The sequence below is a fragment of the Schistocerca americana genome, chromosome 5 (assembly GCF_021461395.2).
Source record: "Schistocerca americana isolate TAMUIC-IGC-003095 chromosome 5, iqSchAmer2.1, whole genome shotgun sequence".
Lineage (NCBI taxonomy): Eukaryota > Metazoa > Arthropoda > Insecta > Orthoptera > Acrididae > Schistocerca > Schistocerca americana.
Genome location: NC_060123.1, coordinates 354957694 through 354980211, shown reverse-complemented (window position 1 = coordinate 354980211; position 22518 = coordinate 354957694). Strand labels below are relative to the sequence as shown.

At 41.9% G+C, this 22518-nt stretch overlaps 1 pseudogene; it reads left to right on the top strand.

Moving 5' to 3' along the window:
* The first annotated feature begins 3212 nt into the window (after positions 1–3212).
* On the top strand, positions 3213–3330 carry LOC124617091 (annotated as a pseudogene).
* The last annotated feature ends 19188 nt before the right edge of the window (positions 3331–22518 follow it).

Here is a 22518-nt window from a genome sequence, read left to right as displayed (position 1 = left end):
TGGTCGTTCACGAACGTCTTCCATACGGATATGTTGCACACCCTGGTCGTTCACGAACGTGTTCCAATCGTTGAAGTAAACTGTGAACCGTTGCCAGACAACAGCTTTACTGGTTTTGCAATATTCTTGCATAAATCCTTCTCCAGTCTGGCGATCAGAGTTTTAGTATTCGCTTTCCATATTGGATACAGTTTAATGAACTTAGAGAACAGGTCCCCCACAACAAAGCTGTACTTCATACCGCCGTGTCCTGTGGGTAGTGGGCCAAAATTGTCCATAGCCCGTAACTCGCCCACTTTAGTAAGTATAATACTTTGTATTTCCCCCTGTTGCGCAGTCGTGCAGTATTTGACCCGTTGGCACCTGTCGCTCGCCGCCAGCTGTGCGCGTACCTGTCTGGCCAGGTTATTTACGTGGGCTTAAATGGACGTAGTCTATTAACTGAAGTATCCTTGCTGTCGAAATTCACCTTAATATGTTTCAGTTCAGAATCGTCGTTTTGTGCTCGCCGCATATCTTTGCACACCGCACGAATTTCTTTCTCCCCGCTAGCCCCTTTATACACAGTAGCTTAAATTCGTTCGGCTCCTCCCTTCCATCGTCTTCCGCCCCCACTGGTAATCTGGACAGAGCATAGGCAACATAATTTTCTTTGCCCTTGATGTAGAGGATTTCGTATTCGAATTGCTGCATGAACATTGCCCAACGCATTAAGTGGTCATTCCGTATCCTGCAGTTGGACAGATAACTCAGCGCTTTGTGGTCCGACAACGCTGTCACTTTTCTGCCCTCTAACTACATGCGGAATTTCTTAAATCAATGCACGATCGCTAGCATCTTCTTCTCCGATATGCTGTATCCCTGTTCGTGCTTGTTTAGCATGCGGCTGGAGAATGCCACATCACGGTGTAAAATTTTTCCATCGACTAGCTTTTCCTGAAATAGCTCACAACCTGTTCCATAGTCGCTACTGTCCGATTCTAAACAGAAAGGGAGATTCATTTCTGCGTAGTACAACATCCTACTATTGCACAATTTATCCTTTATACCTTGGAATTCTGTTTCACATTCCTCGGTCCACCTCCAAGCTACACTTTTCTTCAACAATTTGCCTAAATTTTTAATATTCATTCCTCCCTCCGCCAAGAACTTTCTGTAGAAACCACACAAGCGCAGGTATGACTTCAGTTGTTTCCTACTTTTGGGTCTATTACCTTCGGCAATGGACTTTAATTTTTCGGAACTAGGTAAAATTCCTTCCGAAGTAAGGATATGCCCCAGGAATTGAATTTCTGCTCGAACAATCTCACATTTTGCGAGCTTTAAAGTCATTACACCTCGTCTCAGAGCCATGAGAACCTCCTCCAAAACCCGACAATTCTCATTCCACGTTTCTGTAGCGATCAGTATATCATCTACGAATATCACGAGTTTGCTCATTAGAGTCTCCCCCAGGACATGACTCAACGCTCTTACAAAAACTGACACAAAAATTGTAAATCCGAATGGTACTACCCTAAACCGGTAGCTTCGCCCTTCAAAAAGGAGAGAAGTATACCGTCTGCTTTCCTCTGCCAACGGGATCTGCCAAATTCCCGAGATCAGATCAGCACTGGATATTGATATTATTAAAATTCTGCAGTAGTTCCTCCATATTGCCAGGCTGGTCTAATTCCCTAACAATTACTTTATTTATTTTTCTCGCATCTAACGCAATTCTGACCGAGTTATTACGTTGTTTAACAATAAAGATTGGATTGCAAAAATCGCTACTACATTGTTCGACTATACACAAATCCAACATTTATTTTAATCTAACTCTGACGGCATCCCGTCCAGCTATAGGTATTACATACAGTTTGCACTTTTTTGGTTCGTGAGGTTTCACTTTCATAGAGTACTCGAAATCGGTAACTTTACCAGGTCGATCCGAGAATACGTCCTCGTAGCGGTACAACAACTCACACAACCCTTTCTTTTCCCCTTCTGATATACCCTTGACTGCATCAGTGGCATCCTTAATTCTGTTATATGTATCGACTTCCTTACTCCAGCACTCAGTAATAAGGAATGAGCAATCTGATTTACACCTGTTAAAAGTTTTTTAAATTTAATTTGCCTTTTTCCATTGTGAAATTCAAATTATAGGCAAATTCCGTACACAATTAAGCCAAGTATTGTATTTGTACAGGAAGTCAGTTCCTAAAATTACATCCTTTACTAGATCACTCACTACAAAACATTCTATCTCGAATTTATCCACATTTAAATTCTAAAAGTATTTGTTGTCTTATTGGCTTACTCCTACCACCAGCTGCCGTTTTAATCTGAAAGCTAGTGACTAGGAGATTTCTAGTTTCCTGTTTTTGATCATGTTCATAAAACTTTCCGACACCGTTGACACATTACTACCTGAATATAGAAGTGCATCTACCATTTTTTTCCAACTTTTATTTCAATAATTGGCTGTACATTTACCATTTCCTTTCGTTCTGAATATTTCAACCTTAATAAATCATTTTCTACATCTTGTCCCTTCTCTTCCAATTCTAGCGTACACACATCCTGTTCTATCCATCCCTCAATCTTATGTTCATCCCAAAATAATTTATTAAATATTTCCTTCACCCCAAATTCACACCTTCCCTTTTCTAAACGTCTAGCAATTTTAAACTTCTCCCGTTTCCACATATGCGGCAGTAATGGCCGTAACGTTCTACCGAACCAACGCCAATCAGTCACACTAAAATCACACCCCTCCGTCATAAACCAATTCGGACGAACTTCATTCAGTACCCAACTGTCCCCATCCACACTATTTACTTCAGCCCTCTCTAAATTTTCTGTTAGTTCTTCCACACATTTCACCGATTCACTACCCACAGCATGCACAACTTTACCGTTTTTCCCCTCCAAAATTTCGACACTTGCAGCTTCAACAAAATTACACATCAATTCACTGTTAAACACCTTATCTTCCTGAAATAATACGTCGATGCCGAAGCCATCATCACCACAAATATTCCTCTCAGCAACCTTATCGGCTGATACACCATTTAAATCACTACATAAATTCACATCAGAAAGCTTACTTTTCTCCGTCGACAAATTAACTTTACGTGAATCGCACACAACTTTATCCTCCGCCGCTACATTACACAAATTGCTGCTACCTTGTCGCACCATTTTGGGATATCCGTGCTCGCTACATTGCCAACGGCCTTGCCACTGTGGTAACACCGGTTCCCGTCAGATCACCGAAGTTAAGCACTGTCGGGCTGGGCTAGCACTTGGATGGGTGCCCATCCGGTCTTCCGAGCGCTCTTGGCAAGCGGGGTGCACTCATCCCTTATGAGACAAATTAAGGAGCTACCTGATTGAGAAATAGAGGCTTCGGCCTCAGAAAGCGACATACGGCCTGGAGAGTGGTGTGCTGATCACATGCCCCTCCATATCTGCATCGAGTTACCTATGATCTGAGGATGACACGGCGGCCGGTCGGTACCGTTGGGCCTTCATAGCCTGTTCCGAAGGAGCTACGTTGTTGAGGCTTGCTACATTCCGCTGTGATCGGACAAAAATCAGCACACACTGCCATTTCTACACACTTTTCACCCAGATGAACCCCCTATCCCACTCTACATTCATTCTAACTTTCATACTCTGACAAACGTTTTAGATCCACATATTCATCAATAAGTTTCGTTTCGCCTTCATTTGTGACTAGAAACGCGCGAATTTCTTCCTCCGAAGTATCAATACCACTAGCTTTTACATCATTACATAAATTACCAGTTCTCTGTTTCTTTAAACAGAAATCATCTACCTCCACCGATACATTTTAAACTTCAACTGCTGGCGAGACCACTGCTATGCCGTCTTCACTAACATCGACGCTTTTCGCCGACTCACAAATACTTGCTACAACAACACCTTCCTTACTGCAATTGCTACTATTTGCTAATACCTCTTCAGAACTCTCCACACAATTTGCTTTCACAAAATTCATCTCCTCTTTAACTTCTTTTTGAGCCACTGAATCTTTCCATTCATCACCATTCACACAGTCATTCATTACACATTCATAACTTACATAATTCCCCGCTAATTTATTCCCATTACTTTTACTTAAATCTCTCACAAATCTTTGCTTCCGCCTTTCGCACCTTCTTCTATTGAAAGAGCCACCTATATAGCCTTCCTCTTTAACACACTCCGTATTACATATTTGTTGCCTTTCTCCAAACCAATCAACATTTCTGCCATTACCATTATCTCCAGTCCTTTTCATCGCCTGTTCAGATCGTCATTCCCGGACCTGAGATGCGGCGAAAGTCAGTTTTCCGACCGGTTGTTGCGCGTCTGCACTTCGCGCGGTCCCGTTCACGGAAATCATCACTCCCATAAGTTCTCCGACCATTCTGCTCATTCCAGCTACTATCTTCCCGAGAATTCCTTTAATTTCTCTCATTATTATTATTTTGGTGATGATTATTTGGATTCCCATTTTGATAACTACCACTCGGTTTGCTCTGAGGTTTGAACTCCAAAGCCCTCTATTTTTCCACAAGCTCTAAAAATTTGTCCGCGGAATCACATGGACTATGGACATGCTCCCACTGCAGATTTTCGGGTAATCACCTTTTTAACGTGGTGATTTCCCTTAAAACCTCCAACGGATGTTTCACATGCATAAGCTTGCCGAGTTCGCTCATCCAAAAATCTCTTATCGTCCCATTACCGTACCTGTAACTCACCCCATTTAAAAATTAATTTTGGATCCGCGTCTGTTTTGCCTAGCTCCAAAATTTATTCAAAAAACACTTTTAGAACTCTTCGTACGAGTCTCACGAACTATATTTAACATTTTCCCAAGCCTGTGGGTCTCCCTCCAAATGCCGTTTAAAGTATTTTATTTTCGCTTCGTCCGACATGCCGTGAACAAAAGCGTCCCTACACGCAGCTAAGAAATTTTCTGGTTGATATCTTCCATCATCTGTGTAACATTTCACATATCCGGTATTTGCCCAAGGGATATTTAAAACCGGCGTGGCCTGTTGGGAGGCTAACGAATTGAAATCACTTTTTATCTGTTGCATTTGTTTCTTAAATTAGTTTTCACTAATGATATTGGACTCTGTTTTATGTTCAATTTTGCCCACTTCTTTCTGCCCCTCACATACACTACTGACAATGTTACTAATTGCTAAATTTATATCGCTTTTATGAGCATCTTACCTTGCTCCCAAGTTCCGTCTGTATCTTATCCATATTTTCCTCAAGATCTTTTTCCACTGATTCGATTTTAGGTTTTACTATTACAACTTCGCCTGTATTTTTCCCCATATCCATTCGAACACATTTTAATTTATCATCAATTGCTTTTTCAAGGTTACCCACAATTTTTTCAGCTTCCTCTTTCGTAGCGGAACCTATTTCAGTTCGCATTGTACCCTTATCAGTTCGAATTGTATCCGTGAGTGTTTACAATGTGCCCATATCTGCTCGCCATGTACCCATATCTGTTCGAATTGTACTGATATTATTTGCCATTTTATTCATATTATTACCAAATTCCTGGATCATTTGCATTATTTGAGACATCATATCTCCCATACATTCATTGCTCTTGCCTCAATTCGTACTAGTTACACTTTCGCACTCTGATGTCGGACTAACCGTCTCACTTCCGTTTTCAGAATTATTTTCGCGAGATCTATAAGTGGAGCTTGAACTTCAGAGTTAAACACTATCTCACTATTTGCGCAGGGACTTATCTCATCTGAGAAGGTTCCCTCTGCCATGTGCCGTCGGTTGTAATGGAAGTCGACATTAAAGACTGCCCTGGAGTACTCGAAGACGCTGCTGTCGTACTCGTGTTGAACTGCGTCTGCCACTGGAGAAGCCGCCTGGTGTAACTATAGCTGCTGCCGGTTACCGCTTGTTCAAACCGTCTCCGATACCGCTGTCCGTTAAGCGCTCTAACTGCTACCGCTGCCTGCACTCAACTTATTTAGACTCTGAGACCCCATACAAATTGCCTGTAACGTGATAGATTAGGACTTCTTTCGATAGCACGTGTTAGTTGAGAAAATTACTGCATAATTTCACCTGCTTGCCGAAAAAAACTGATCTGACACTGTGTTTTGTGAGAGATTCACTCTACAGAAATCTCTACTGGTTCTGCAAAGATTTTTACACTTCGCATAGTACTCTGAATAACAGAGAGCAAAGAAATTACCACTTTGCAGGACACAAATCCCGGACAAGCCCCCCGCCCCTCTTCTCTTATAACTGCCAAATGGTTCAAATGGCTCTGAGCACTATGGGACTTAACATCTGAGGTCATCAGTCCCCTAGAACTTAGAACTACTTAAACCTAAGAACATCATACACATCCATGCCCGAGGCAGGATTCGAACCTGCGACCGTAGCGGTCACGCGGTTCCAGACTGTAGCGCCTAGAACCGCACGGCCACTCCGGCCGGCTGTAGCAGCTGTATCTCTAAGCCTACAAATGCTATGAACGTAGGTTTGTCTTTTCTTAACCTATCTTCCAAACAAGTCGTAGGGTCAGTATTGCCTCGCGTGTTACTACATTTCTCCGGAATCCAAACTGATCTTCCCCGAGGTCGGCTTCTACCAGTTCTTCCAATGTTTTGTGAAGAATTCATGTCAGTATTTTGCAGCCATGACTTATTAAGCTCATAGTTCGGTATTTTTCCCGTCAGCTTTTGCTTTCTTTGGAATTACTACATTCTTCTTGAAGTCTGAGGGTATTTCTCCTGTCTTTTACATCTTGCACATCGGATGGAGAGTTTTGTCGTGGCTGGTTCTCCCAGGGTTATCAGTAATTCTGACAGAATATCTTCTACCCCTGGGGCTTTGTTTTGACTTTGATCTTTCAGTGATCTGTCAAATTCTTCTCGCATTATCATATCTCCCATTTCATTTTCAACTGCGTCCACTTCCCTTTGTATAATATTGCCTTCAAGTTCATCTCCCTTGTATATACCCTCTACCTTTCAGCTTTTCTGACTGGTTTTCCATCTCAGCTCTTGATGTTCACACAGCTGCTTCTCTTTTCCCCATAGGCCTCTTTAATTTTGTTGTAGGTGGTATGTAACTTTTCCCTAGTCAAATATGCTTCTGAATCGTTGCATTCGTCCTATAGCCATTCCTGTTTAGCCATTTCTTACTTTCTGTCAATATAATTTTTTAAACCTTTCCTCCCTTTCGCCCACTTCATTTGCTGCATTTTTAAATTTTCACCTTTCACCAATTAAATTCAGTACATTTTGTAATATACAACGATTTCTACTAGACCTTCTATTTTACTTATTTGATTCTCTGCTGCCTTTACATTTTCATCTCTTAATAATACCCATTCGTCTTCTAATGTATCCATTTCCCCTGTTCTGGTCTTCTCTTGCCTAATGCTCCCTCTGAAACTCTCAACAACCTCTGGTTCCTTCAATTATAACTCTCCTTAATATTCTACCTTTTTGAAATTTCTTCGGTGTTAATCTAAAGTTCTTAACCAATAAATTCTGGTCAGCCTCCAAATCTGCCTCTGGAAATGTCTTACAGTTTAAAATCTGGTTCCTAAATCTCTGTCTAACCATCATATTTTCAAACTGATGCCTGCCAGTGTGCCGAGCGGTTCTAGGCGCTTCAGTCCGGAACAGCGCGACCGCTACGATCGCAGGTTCGAATCCTGCAGGTTCGAATCCTGCCTCGGGCATGGATGTGTGTGATGTCCTTAGGTTAGTTGGGTTTAAGTAGTTCAAAGCTCTAGGGGACTGATGACCTCAGATGTTAAGTCCCATAGTGCTCAGAACCATTTGAACCATTTTTGAACCTTCCAGTGCCTCCATGTCTCTTCCACCTGTACAACCTTCTTTTATGATTCTTAAACCAAGTGTCAGCGATTATAAAATAATGCTCTATGTAAAATACTACCAGGTGATTTCCTCCTTCATTCCTTTCCCCCAGTCGGCTTTCACCTACTATTCTTCCTTCTCATCCTTTTCCTGCTATCGATTCCAGTCCCGAAACACAATTAAACGCCGGCCGGAGTGGCCAAGCGGTTAAAGGCGCTACAGTCTGGAACCGCGTGACCGCTACGGTCGCAGGCTCGAATCCTGCCTCGGGCATGGATGTGTGTGATGTCCTTAGGTTAGTTAGGTTTAAGTAGTTCTAAGTTCTAGGGGACTTATGACCACAGCAGTTGAGTCCCATAGTGATCAGAGCCATTTGAACCCTTTGAACCATTTGAACACAATTAAACCTTCTTCTTCTTTAACTATCTGAACAATTTGATTTATCTCATCACATATTTCTTCATTCTCTTCATTATCTCCAGAGCTAATTGGTATATAAAGTCGTACTGCTGTGGGAGGCGTGTGTTTTGTGTCTATCTTGGCTACGATAATTCGTTCATTATAATGCTCATAGTAGTATACCCACATTCCAGTTTTCTTATTCGTTATTAAAGCCACTTCTGCATTACACCTATATGACATTGTATTGATAACCTTGTATTCACCTGACCACAGGTCCTTCTGCTCCTGCCACCGAACTTGGCTCATATCCGCTATATCTAACTTCAACCCACCTATTTCCCTTTGAAATTTCCGAAACTACCTGCCCGATTAAGGGATCTAACACTCCATGCACCAATCCGTAGAATGTCGGTTTTGTTTCTCCTGATGGCGACGTCCTCCTAAAAGTATCCCCCCCCCCCCCCACCCCGGCCCTCCGGAGATCGGAATGGGAGATTGTTTTACCTCCCGAATATTTTACCCGAGAGGAACTGTATGTCCTCGGGAAGAATTACGGCTGTAGTTTTCCCTTACTTTCAGCTGTTCGCAGTATCAGCACAGCAAGGCCGTTTTGGTTGATGTTACAAGGGCAGATCAGTCAATCATCCAGACTGTAGCCACTGCAACTACCGAAAAGGCTGCTGCCGCTCTTCAGAAACCACACATTTGTGTTGCCTCGCAAAAGATACCCCTCCGATGTGGTTGCACCTATGTTGTTGTGGTCTTCAGTCCAGAGACTGATTTGATGCAGCTCTCCATGCTACTCTATCCTGTGCAAGCTTCTTCAGCTCCCAGCACCTACTGCAACCTACATCCTTCTGAATCTGTTTAGTGTATTCATCTCTTGGTCCCCTCCACGCTGCCCTCCAATACTAAATTGGTGATCCCTTGATGCCTCAGAACATGCGCTACCAACCGATCCCTTCTTCTAGTCAAGTTGTGCCCCAAATTTTTCTTCTCTCCAATTCTATTCAATACCTCCTGCACCTATGGCACGGCTATTTGTATGTTAAGACATGCAAACGACCCCACCGACGGCAAGGTCCGTGGTTCATGTGGGGACATCGTAGTTATAACAGCCACGTAGTCACCAGCTTCGTACTCTTCGTTAACTGATTCGAAAAGTTATTGTCACCGGGAGGTATAAGACGTTTCTCTCAGGAGGCGACTCAGTATAAAATTGCAAAAAGTACTTCCTCCAGTTTACCTCCCCCCTTTTTGGAATCGAAGTGCAGGTCGCCGGAGTTGCTTCAGCTAAAAAGACTTGGACCAAACGACTGGTATACCCGACGGGAGACCCTAGTAACACGCACATTTCTATGATTTTGGAGAGTAGCGGAGAGGCACTGAAAAGATGACGCTGCCTGTCAACCAACGGCCGGCGACACGCGTCCGTTATCAAGGACATTGTCTGCCAAAGGTGCGTTCTCGATATAGATTACCGACTTAAGTGTCTAACATGTGCCGCGTAGGGATGACGTTGTGCTTGACGCAGCTGCAGAACCTCGTTGTATAACATATTCTACGTGCACATGGCGGGGCAGCTACACTGCAAAAGTAATGATGCGAATATTACGTCGGACTTCCACATGAGCCATGCAACAACAGAAACTTCAAATCATGCTGTGATGTAACTTCAGCAGAAAAGAGGGAATCAATGGTAGTGCACACAATGGACGGTGGTTACTTTGAGGATTCTCTACGATTCACTGCAAAACTGAAAGGACGGGAAGTCTAGTATATTAAGGAAACCTTTCCTTGTATTCCGAAACTTTGAATCAGTTTACTAGGTTTCATTGTGGTAGACTCTGCCCAATGCTGTAAAATTCTCGTCTTTATCACTAACTTACGGCCTACCACTTACTTGGTTTAGCCCTTTCACCCCGATAGAATGTTTTTTCTGTTCTCTTGAGTACAGGGGTTGGACGAAAATGTGGACACACCGTGAGGAATGCGTGACTGAACATAAATGCAGATGGTATCCTCGCCTGCATGTTACGTTGTTGAGTATGGCCACGAACGGCACCTGTGCGATGTCCTCAATGCACCGCGTCAGTCGTGGTGTGAACGGTGTTCTGTGTAGCTGTGAGTGCGTTGTTTCGCAGCTAAGTGAATTCGCACGTTGGTAAATTGCCGTATGATGAGTGCTTCTGTGACAATGTTAGCCGAGGTGTTTTTTGTTCCAAGAGGCACTGTAGTCGGTCTCGAACTGCTAGCCGAAGGAGCCCGGGTTCAATTCCTGGTATCGTCGGAGGTTATCTCGAAGCCAATAAATTAAAAAAAAAAAAACGGCACCGTATTGAAGAGCTATATCCCACGGAATGAAAGCGGAAAACATCACCGACTAAGTCGTAACGCGGAAGAATGTACGTGTTGAGCTATAGCGACAGACGGTCATTGAAAAGGATTGCGACAGAAAGTATGAAGACGGCAGTTGCAAAAGTCACTGCAGAACTGAATATCGCACTCACGAACCCTGTCAGAGCGAAAACAAACTCGAACGGATTTCCATAAGCAGCAAACTGCAGGACAAGCTGGGAGTCTAAAACCACTAATTTTGATACAAATGTCTGTAATAGGAATATGTGTTGCTGAAGTCATTAAACCTGGACTAAGAAGCAATAGAAGAAAGCCAGTTGGTCGGATGAGTCTGATTGTACACTTACTACAAGCCGAATTTACGAACCAAGAGTGAAACATGGCGAGGATTCGGTGATGATTTTGGTAGCCACATCCTGGTATTCCAGTGACTGCATGGCTACCTTAGCCATTTGCATTACTACCATGGATTATGTGAACCTTTTGGCTGATTAGATCCTTCCCATGGTACGATGTTTGTTATACAGGAGAATGCTGATACAGGAGTATAGAATTCTCTAGAAAACAATACAGCATCGGTATTTATCCATTTAGACGACTTCTTTTTGAATGCCAACGGCTTTCTTAAGCGGTATTATACATGGTAAGGTGTTGTGTTTTTGTGCTTTCATATTTTGTCCAACCCGTCTACACAAGCTGCACAAGCAGTTGATTGTGTTCTTCTGCCTGTAATGTGGTCAAGTTAACGTTTTCTAAGCAGGACAGTATTTGCGCTCAACAAACTAGGTCACAAATAGCTCCAGACTACACTCTAGGACGCCAAGAAGGAATTGTCCGAATGGGACGGAGATCGGTAAATGTGTTGTACATGTACAGACAAAAAAGTGATTAAAATTTCAGAAAAACTGTATGATTTATTCAAGAGAAAGAGCTTTACAAATTAAGCAAATCAGTAACGCGTTGCGCCAAATCTGGCCCTTATGCAAGCAGTTATTCGGCTTAGCATTGATTGATAGAGTTGTTGGATGTCCTCCTGAAGTATATCGTGCCAAATTCTGCCAAACTGGCCTGTTAGATCGTCAAAATCCCCTGCCCATTATGTTCCAGACGTTCCCGGATGGGGAGACAAATGGAGTTATTGCTGGCGTATCTAAGGTTTGGAAAGCACAGTGACAAGCATCAGAATCTCGCAACGTGTGTGGGAGGGCGTTATCTTGCTGAAATGTAAGCCCATGATGGCTTGCCATGAAGGAGAACAAAACTGGGCATCGGGTATCGTCGATATATCGCTGTAATAATGTGTCCTATACCTCCACAAATTGGTTTCTTGGTGATCGGCGCAACGGGAGCCGTCAGCTCAGCCCCTTACTGTGAGCCGCCTATTAATGCTGCCCGTGGTCATTGTAGCATTAGCTGCACGTCGGATCGAAAATACGAGTGTAATGATGAATCCAGGGGTTCTGAGTGCCTCTCCAATCACTGCTCGGTCACGTCGTTTTGTCATCTCTCTAGATCGACCGCTTCCTTCTTGATGCTGCGTCCGGCCATGGTTCACCTATTACAGCCAACGTTATCGAATAGTGGCATGGGTCCTATTCAGATGTCGAGCGACTCGACAATTACTTCAGCCTGCTTCCTGGAGCACGTTTTCTCGCTGCGTATATTATTCAAGCACTTGTCTGTGTGGTATAGTTACTGTTTAACCGTGTACACGGGATGAAATTTGCATCGCCTTTATGCCCTGGTATCGATATGTCCAATGATTACTATCCTTGCCAGACGTTGCAAATGGTCTAGATCAGCATGGTGTATTTACATTGTTTCTAAGAATATCGTACTGATTCTTACGGTTTTGAAGATATTCTGTTACCTACTTCCCCCCTATGTAATTTAACTGCCTGCCTCGTTACACTGTACTTCATTAGTTATGTAATTGGTGACTGGTTTCAGTAAGTCTACGTTTTACAACAGTTAGACTTTAGAGAGCCCGGGAGTCTGGTGTTGGTATGATGATGGCCGTGAAGAGTGAGCAAGGATCACGATGAGGCAACCATCACAACCAGCAGCTGTTTTTAAAGAAGGATACTTTCTTCTGCATTGTAAAGAAGTCTCCCATTGTTTTATATCCGAATGGAAGTGACAGGCTGTAATTGCTTCAGTTAAGACCACATTCGATGTACCTTCTCAATAGCTGAAAATATAAAACGACGAGGCGCAGTGATTGCATTTTTGTCTTAGTACTGCCTTTATATTTCAGTGAGAGAAATTGAACTGGTGAGAAATATGTGTGCAAAATTTAAGTTTAAAAGTTTAAAACGAGAAGTCACAAATGACGTTCTGAATCTGGAGCAGTCTTTTTATCCTTGGCATTCCAACTTTTATTTCAGTCATGGGTCAGATTTCGGGCAGCGGCGAAATATCATAGTTAGGTAAACACTTAAAGCACGTATTTTGTGATGGTAAAGATAGATTTTTCAGAGAATTTTTGTTAAGGTCCCTTAATAGCAGCGGTTCATGCACGATGAGTGATATAGATGGACCCAAACTTCGTTTATAAAATTAACGCTTGTTAGAAACGCTATAGCTTCACCGTTGAGGCAGACTAAAGAGCCACTACATGCTACTTTGGTATCGCTTAAAATAATGGAGATGAAAAGTCTGTCACACTTGGCTACGGTTTACAGTCTAAAGGAGCTTGACACAGTGCTGTAGGGAGAATTACAACCGATGTTATGTAAGTTAGAGGATAAGCAGAAGCGAATACGGCGGGCTTCCGTCTGCCATTGTGTAATAAGCCACCGGTTACTGCGCCGGAGCTAAGTAGGTGGCTGCATGCGGGTCTGCGCTGTATGGAGAACCTGATAGGCTGGCCGAACACAACGAGGAAAAGGCACTGAGTGTCCAATGCGGTGGGCATCTGGCGGAGGCCAGACCGCAACGGCGGGCGAGGGCTGCCAACCGGCCTTAACATGATTTATTGAGGCAACGTTTACACCGCTGTGTGAATACTTTATGTAACTAATTAATGCAATGTTGAGTTGCATCAGTAGCAGAAGGATGTCCTCCGTCCCACTTCCGTGTGCAGAACTTCTGACACTCTCAAAAAACTATCGATGAGCTTCGTATTCGTATGCCAGTTTAGCTTTCCGTTTCGTAGGTCTACCCTGCCACTCGGTTAATAGATTAGATAGTGCTACGCTAGCATCTGAATGCACAGCTTGTCTTAGTCCAATTTTAGATCCAGTTCCATAACTTCCATAATTTCTTTGCATTTAATTTTGCAGTTAAGTAATTCAAGTTTAAAATGCTCCTGCCCTGGCCGTCCAGTTTCATATAGAAGAGTAACTTACTTAACGAAACATGAGCATTAAATTACAGCCGAATCAATCTTATAAACATCCTTCTACACACGTTTGACATGAAACATCCAGATCATGGTAAGTACGTTTTTGATTCTAGATTCGCAGCTGTCGTTTTTCCTCACAGATTCAACATTACATGTCGGAGAAATAATCTGTTCTCTATTCGTCTGTGGGATTTGAAATATTATGTAATACACGGAAGATGTAGTAGAGCTAGTTCTGATTTCAGTATTGTTCAAATGTTGAATTACTGGTGACTATGCTGTAGCACGGAACACTTTTCCCTTGTTTTCTCGTGGAATGTAGTAGAAAGAGCTCGCACCGTTCTCTTAAACTGCAATTCAAGATTTCAGCGAAGACACCAAAGACAGTTGATCAACATCATTTCTTACCTATTGGAAACAAAGTCGAAGTTTGTACACAAAGCAATAAATACATAGATGTACGTACGTATGTTCCACATATTCTCCTAGACCACTGGACCGATTTCAGTCAAACTTGGTACACATATCGCTTACTGTCTGGAAAGACGGGGGATAACAACCACCTGCCTATCATTGGGGTAGGGGTGGGAGCTAAAAAGCAATGTAGCCCACAACGTGGGGACATCCATAACTTAGTCATTCAGTATTTAAGAATAATAACACTTAGTGACTTGAAACCATCTTTTCACGTAATTTCAGACATTTATGAAACATTTTCTCATTGACAAACCACAAAATATGATGAAAGGAAAAATTTCATTGCTGACTACAGATTCGCAGTTCATGCAAAAAAACTAACGCATGAAATACAACGTTTTAATTTACTACTTCTTTACTGGTAACTGAATTAGCGATACATTTTACAGACAGTATTCAAATATACCATTGAATGCACCTACAAAAATATGTCACTGTATGATACATAGTTCAGGAGGTATGACGTCGTAAACACTAAGATGCGTTAAAAAGTTCTGCATCATGCATGACGTTTTAATTTATTACTTCTTTAAACTAAACCTATTCGAAACACAGTGCGGAAAATAGTACCCATATATGCCGCTGAATGTACCGAGAAAAATATGTCATTGTACGACACATAGTTCAGGAGATAAGACGTCAAATACCGAGATGTGTGAAAAACTGCAGCATCGTGGATGATTATTTAAATTTATTTTACTTCTTTATTACTAGTTCTATCCGCACCACATGTTGCGGACAGTATCCATATACGACGCTGACTGTACCTACAAGAATATATTACTGTACAGCCCACAGTTCAAGAGATACGACGTCATAAACATTGAACTGCGTGGGAATGAAACTGCAGGGCGAAATTCGCTAGAGATTCATGTGAAATATGTGCACAAATGCGTGCGAAATACTTTAAATATATGTGAAATATATTTGACATGTGCGTACGTGGACAGATCCACGGGAAAATGCTCAGTCTAAATCCCTGGAACTGTTGCAACCAAATTTGATACACATATGATTTACGATATAGAAAGAAATACTATGGGGGTGAGAACCACTAGCGTCCTAGTGGTGTGAGGGTGACAAAGTGGAGAGACAAGGGGGAGCAGGTGGTGGATAGACAGTGAGGGGGAAGGAGAAGACGAACACAGGAAGGGGGAGGAGGATATGGAGAAACGGAGAGGGAAAGGGGAGATGGACAAGGAGGGCACGGGGTAGATGGAGGACATGAACAGAGAGAGGGGGTGAAGGAGGAGATGGACGGAGGGGGGTGAAGGAGGAGATTAACTACTAGTAAAATGAAATAAATGCGTACCTGGGTTACATCTTCTCTGCATATAAAATTATGCCCACCTGTCTTCTCTCATACACAACTATATTTCCTCCATTCCAGTTGGTCTGTTTCTTGCACGTTATGATCTGAAGCTTAGATATTTGGGAATAATATTGTTTATAATACACAATATTGTTTATAAACACAAAATCAGATAGGGGTAATGCAGGAGTAGGTTTAATAATGGATAGGAAAATAGGAATGCGGTAAGCTACTACAAACAGCACAGCGAACGCATTGTTGTGGCCAGATAGATACGAAGCCCACACCTACTACAGTAGTACAAGTTTATATGCCAACTAGCTCTGCAGATGACGAAGAAATTGAAGAAGTGTATGATGAGATAAAAGAAATTATTCAGATAGTGAAGGGAGACGAAAATTTAATAGTCATGGGTGACTGGAATTCGAATGTAGTAGGTGAATATGGATTGAGGCTAAGAAATGAAAGAGGAAGCCGCCTGGTAGAATTCTGCACAGAGCACAACATAATCATAGCTAACACTTGGTTTAAGAATCATGAAAGAAGGCTGTATACATGGAAGAACCCTGTAGATACTAAAAGGTATCAGATAGATTATATAATGGTAAGACAGAGATTTAGGAACCAGGTTTTAAATTGTAAGACATTTCCAGGGGCAGATGTGGACTCTGACCACAACCTATTGGTTATGACCAGTAGATTAAAACTGAAGAAACTGCAAAAAGGTGGGAATTTATGGAGATGGGACCTGGATAAACTGAAAGAACCAGAGGTTGTACAGAGTTTCAGGGAGAGCATAAGGGAACAATTGACAGGAATGGGGGAAAGTAATACAGTAGAAGAAGAATGGGTAGCTTTGAGGGATGAAGTAGTGAAGGCAGCAGACGATCAAGTAGGTAAAAAGAGGGCTAGTAGAAATCCTTGGGTAACAGAAGAAATGCTGAATTTAATTGATGAAAGGAGAAAATATAAAAATGCAGTAAATGAAGCAGGCAAAAAGGAATACAAACGTCTCAAAAATGAGATCGACGGGAAGTGCAAAATGGCTAAGCAGGGATGGCTAGAGGACAAATGAAAGGATGTAGAGGCTTATCTCACTACGGGTAAGATAGATACTTCCTACAGGAAAATTAAAGAGACCTTTGGAGAAAAGAGAACCACTTGTATGAACATAAGGAGCTCAGATGGAAACCTAGTTCTAAGCAAAGAAGGGAAAGCAGAAAGGTGGAAGGAGTATATAGAGGGTCTATACAAAGGCGATGTACTTGAGGACAATGTTATGTAAATGGGAGAGGATGTAGATGAAGATGAAATGGGAGATATGATACTGCGTGAAGAGTTTGACAGAGCACTGAAAGACCTGAGTCGAAACAAGGCCCCGAGAGTAGACAACATCCCATTGGAACTACTGACGGCCTTGGGAGAGCCAGTCCTGTCAAAACTCTACCATCTGGTGAGCAAGATGTATGAAACAGGCGAAATACCCTCAGACTTCAAGAAGAATATAATAATACCAATCCCAAAGAAAGCAGGTGTTGACAGATGTGAAAATTACCGAACAATCAGTTTAATAAGCCACAACTGCAAAATACTGACACGAATTCTTTACAGACGAATGGAAAAACTAGTAGAAGCCGACCTCGGGGAAGATCAGTTTGGATTCCGTAGAAACACTGGAACACGTGAGGCAATACTGACCTTACGACTTATCTTAGAAGAAAGATTAAGGAAAGGCAAACCTACGTTTATAGCATTTGTAGACTTAGAGAAAGCTTTTGACAATGTTGACTGGAATACTCTCTTTCAAATTCTAAAGGTGGCAGGGGTAAAACACAGGGAGCGAAAGGCTATTTACCATTTGTGCAGAAACCAGATGGCAGTTATAAGAGTCGAGGGACATGAAAGGGAAGCAGTGGTTGGGAAGGGAGTAAGACAGGGTTGTAGCCTCTCCCCGATGTTATTCAATCTGTATATTGAGCAAGCAGTAAAGGAAAGAAAAGAAAAATTCGGAGTAGGTATTAAAATCCATGGAGAAGAAATAAAAACTTTGAGGTTCGCCGATGACATCGTAATTCTGTCAGAGACAGCAAAGAACTTCGAAGAACAGTTGAACGGAATGGACAGTGTCTTGAACGGAGGATATAAGATGAACATCAACAAAAGTAAAACGAGGATAATGGAAAAAAAATGGCTCTGAGCACTATGGGGCTTAACATCTGTGGCCATCAGTCCCCTAGAACTTAGAACTACTTAATCTTAACTAACCGAAGGACATCACACACATCCATACCCGAGGCAGGATTCGAACCTGCGACCGTAGCAGTCGCGCAGTTCCGGACTGAGCGCCTAGAACCGCGAGACCACCGCGGCCGGCGGATAATGGAATGTAGTCGGATTAAATCGGGGGATGCTGAGGGAATTAGATTAGGAAATGAGACGCTTAAAGTAGTAAATGAGTTTTGCTATTTGGGGAGCAAAATAACCGATGATGGTCGAAGTAGAGAGGATATAAAATGTAGACTGGCAATGGCAAGAAAAGCGTTTCTGAAGAAGAGAAAATTGTTAACATCGAGCATAGATAAGTGTCAGGAAGTCATTCCTGAAAGTATTTGTATGGAGTGTAGCAATGTATGGAAGTGAAACATGGACGATAAATAGTTTGGACAAGAAGAGAATAGAAGCTTTCGAAATGTGGTGCTACAGAAGAGTGCTGAAGATTAGATGGATAGATCACATAACTAATGAGGAAGTATTGAACAGGATTGGGGAGAAGAGAAGTTTGTGGCACAACTTGACCACAAGATGGGATCGGTTGGTAGGACATGTTCTGAGGCATCAAGGCATTAGTATTGGCGGCAGCATGGAGGGAAAAATCGTAGAGGGAGGCCAAAAGATGAATACACTAAGCAGATTCAGAAGGATGTAGGTTGCCGTGTGTACTGGGAGATGAAGAAGCTTGCACAGGATAGAGTAGCATGGAGAGCTGCATCAAACCAGTCTCAGGACTGAAGACCACAACAACAACAACAACAACATAATACACATAGGCGTTCCGGCATATGTTTTTAGCTCAGTGGGGCGCTTATAACTGACGTTGCCACAGGACACGTCAGTTTCAGTTTAGCGCTTTGTAGTCTTCAAGGACGATATTAATCTTTACGGCCACTCAATATGGGATGTTGCGAGCTTCGAGTAGGATCATAATAGTGAAAGCCTCCTGCAACAAAAACGCATCAACTGGATATACAGACAATACGTTACGAAATATCCCCAAATATCGCGGCAAGGAATGGTATATCAAACACAACCGAAACAAGAAGAACCATCGTATCTTGCATTACATCCGATACGGTACAACAGACTCTCTATTACAGAGAAAATATTGATACACTGTAATCGTTTGATAATTCACCATGCCTGTCAACACCGAGTCATCATAGTTGGTAGAACACATAAAGAGAGTAACCCAGAGAGAGAAGTGGAGCAAATCCCATAGCGCCCCCACGCAGAGGCGCAAATGGTTCGTTCACAGCCACAGTCACTGTCAGAGAGTAACATGTCTGCATGGAATAGCTATAACGGTGGTGACACAGTTGAGACGAACACGGAAATGGAAGCAAGATTTCCATGTTTCAGAATCATTTCAAACGAGGTTGGAATTAGGAGGCCCTTCATAGCATCGGGGAACAACCACTTAGATAGAGAAACTCATCCAGAAGTGCGTGAAAAATCAGTATGCAAGCGACTATCCCACAAGACCATGTCAGTCACAGTCGCAGTCAGTACTAGGAAGCAGAAGAAACAGTACTGCAACTGAGCCACGGAGTTAAGACAAAGTGACACTCCGATGCTGCTGTTCTACAAGAATTCTGTACACATTGTAGGCAAAGTATGTGAGTTTAGATTATGTTACCTTGAATTTTCTGCCTGTGACCAAAGAACAAGCTCTGTAGAGTATGCCTCTAGTAGTAGCAACGATTGATAGTAGGTGTTATCTGTGTCTCAGAACAAAAAGAGGAACAAGTGCTGTTTTACTCTTGTCTCCCAGTGTGGATATGGTGCGTAATTGCGTGAGTTGCAACGAGTGATATGTCCGAATATAGAGAGGAACGAGCGCTATCTCGCCCTTGTCTCCTACTGTGGTCTTGAGACTGAGTTGCTTCTGATAGTGGAAGTTAGAACTCCGGAACCGGGAGCTGCAGGAAGGGTCTAACATATTCAACGATACGGTGTAATCTCTGATGTGTATAGGGTTTAAGCCACTTTAAGACGCCTCTACAAACCTGGCTGAGCTATGGGAAATAAAGCGTTCTCAAAATAGTATCCTTAAGTGTTTGTACTCCAGTTCACTTTCTACAAAGCCAACACCTTCTCCTTTTCGCTCTAAAATCATCTGTGCACGAAATTCTAGGGGACTTTCTGCACCTCGCTCCGTTAAAGGTGACATAGCAGAGCTCAGCTCACTCTGTCACCAATGACCTGACTGCGCCACATACACAACATCTTCGTTCAGTGCTGGTGGTAAGACATTTACTGGGACGGACAACATCAAAGTGACCTATTTTAGTTGAATACGCCAAACTAATTTTGCTAACATACTTAGCATTTTTACTTTCATGTTTGTTGTATTTAGAACTTGTTTCGCTAAAAGGAAACAGCTTCTGAAAGGAGAGTTACAAACAAGAAGGAAAAATAAAAAAAATTATCCCATACTGAAAGAAATGATAGGGACTCGGACATGCATTAATAAATGTAACAATCGTATTGGTCACAATCTTAGGTAATCCTAAGCCCGGACTCTATAAATAAAACGTTCCACAATAATCAAAATATTATCTTCGCTGACAAAAACAAAAAAAAAAAAAAAAACACATTTGCCACCATTTAGTACTCTCATGAGGAAGATGATGCTAATTACTTCGAAAAGTGTAGTTTTAACTCAAATCTGACGCAGTCGAAATACAGGAAAATTTGTTTATTTCTGCCATGCTGGAGTTTTCATCTAAATTTTGTTAAATGTAATAAAGAGATGGTTTTTAACTTCATTGTAGAAGAAAGAAGTATTTTTAATCTAGTGAAATCGCAACCCCATGATCTGAGCAGTGCATCTTACGTTTATTGTTAGAGTAGATACGCCAACTAGAATAATATAGTTGGTAAACAAATATTGTTTCGTCTCCAGCGGTCAGAAGTACATTGCTTATGAGATTGGTTATCCCTCGAGACATAACACGGAGCCACAAGGGCAAGATTACGGTAATAACTAATTCAGGAAGTCAAAATTTTAAACATGGCTCAAGCAGCAACTGTTGAAAATCTTCACTGTAAATGATAACAGCTAATCAGTTGCATAATAAAGAATTATTGGAATCCCTGACCACGGCTTCGGTATATCTAAATACACCTAAACACGAAAGCAACTTCATTAGCAAAAAATCTTTACAACATAACTAAGACACAAGGAAAAAAACAAACACTTATAGTTTTAAGTAACCTCAAAAATTACCGAAGTATTATAAGCACAAAAACTTTTAGTCACTTACTAAAACCACATCCTGCGGTGGAGATGCATAAAACAATCGTGCCAAAGGCGTCGTCAGTAGTTAAAATTAAAATATCACCTCCATCTGTACGGCATAACTATGAAGAGATGGTCAATGCGAACACTCCATATTATCAGTACTTAGCCTGTGAACTAGCGTGAAGAGGGTGTGGAAGCACTATGGTAGACAGTTCCACCGAAAGAGGACACTTGTGGTAGGCGCGAGACGTTCTCGCACGTTAACACTCAGGCGTACGTACTCACGAGCGTCAAAATTTTAAAGGTTGTGGTAGTTCAAACATTCTGTCTTAATAAATAAACCATATCAGAACCATTTAAAACACCTGCATACAATAGAAAATATGAACAGCAATTTGCCTGTGTCCTAGTGTCAAGTAGGTGAAGCTTGCGCTAAGGAACACATCTAACGAGAGAGGGTACTAGTGTTATGCGGGAGAATCTCGCTCAAATTAAAGACTATGATATATAAAAGCGAAAATGAACAAAATTCTGTAGTAAATCTAAACCACCACAAGTGCCCTCTCTCGGTAAAACTGTCTGCCCTAGTGCTTCCACACCCTCTTCACGATGGTTCACAGGCTAAGTACTGATAATATGACGTGTTCGCATTGACCATCTGTTCAATCTCTTCATAGTTATGCTGTACAGATGAAGGTGATATTTTAATTTTAACTGCTGACGACGCCTTTGGCACGATTGTTTCATGCAACTTCACTGCAGAATGTGATTTTAGTAAGTGACGAAAAGTTTTTGTGCGTGTAATACTTTGGTAACTTTTATGGTTATTTTAAGCTAAAAGTGTTTTTTTTCTTCTGTCTCAATTTTGTTGCTAAGTTTCTTTTTTTTTTGCTAATAAATGTGTCTTCCTGTTCAGGTGTATTTTTGCTTCTGATGAAGGTATATTTAGATATACCGAAACTGTGTTCAAGGTTTTCAATAATTCTTTATCCTGCAACTGTTACCATTTACCGTGAAAATTCAGGAAGTCTTTGAGATGATCACTGCATTGTGGAAAGGCTAACAGGTGAGCCTCAACATGAATAAAAGGAGTCTAATGAAGGTGAATGTACGAAATGTTTCTATGTCATACGACAATCAGTCATAGGGCTATCCCAACAGATTTGAGTTTGACTTCGTAAATTTAACTACGGGGAAACTATAGCCCAGATTGTGATTT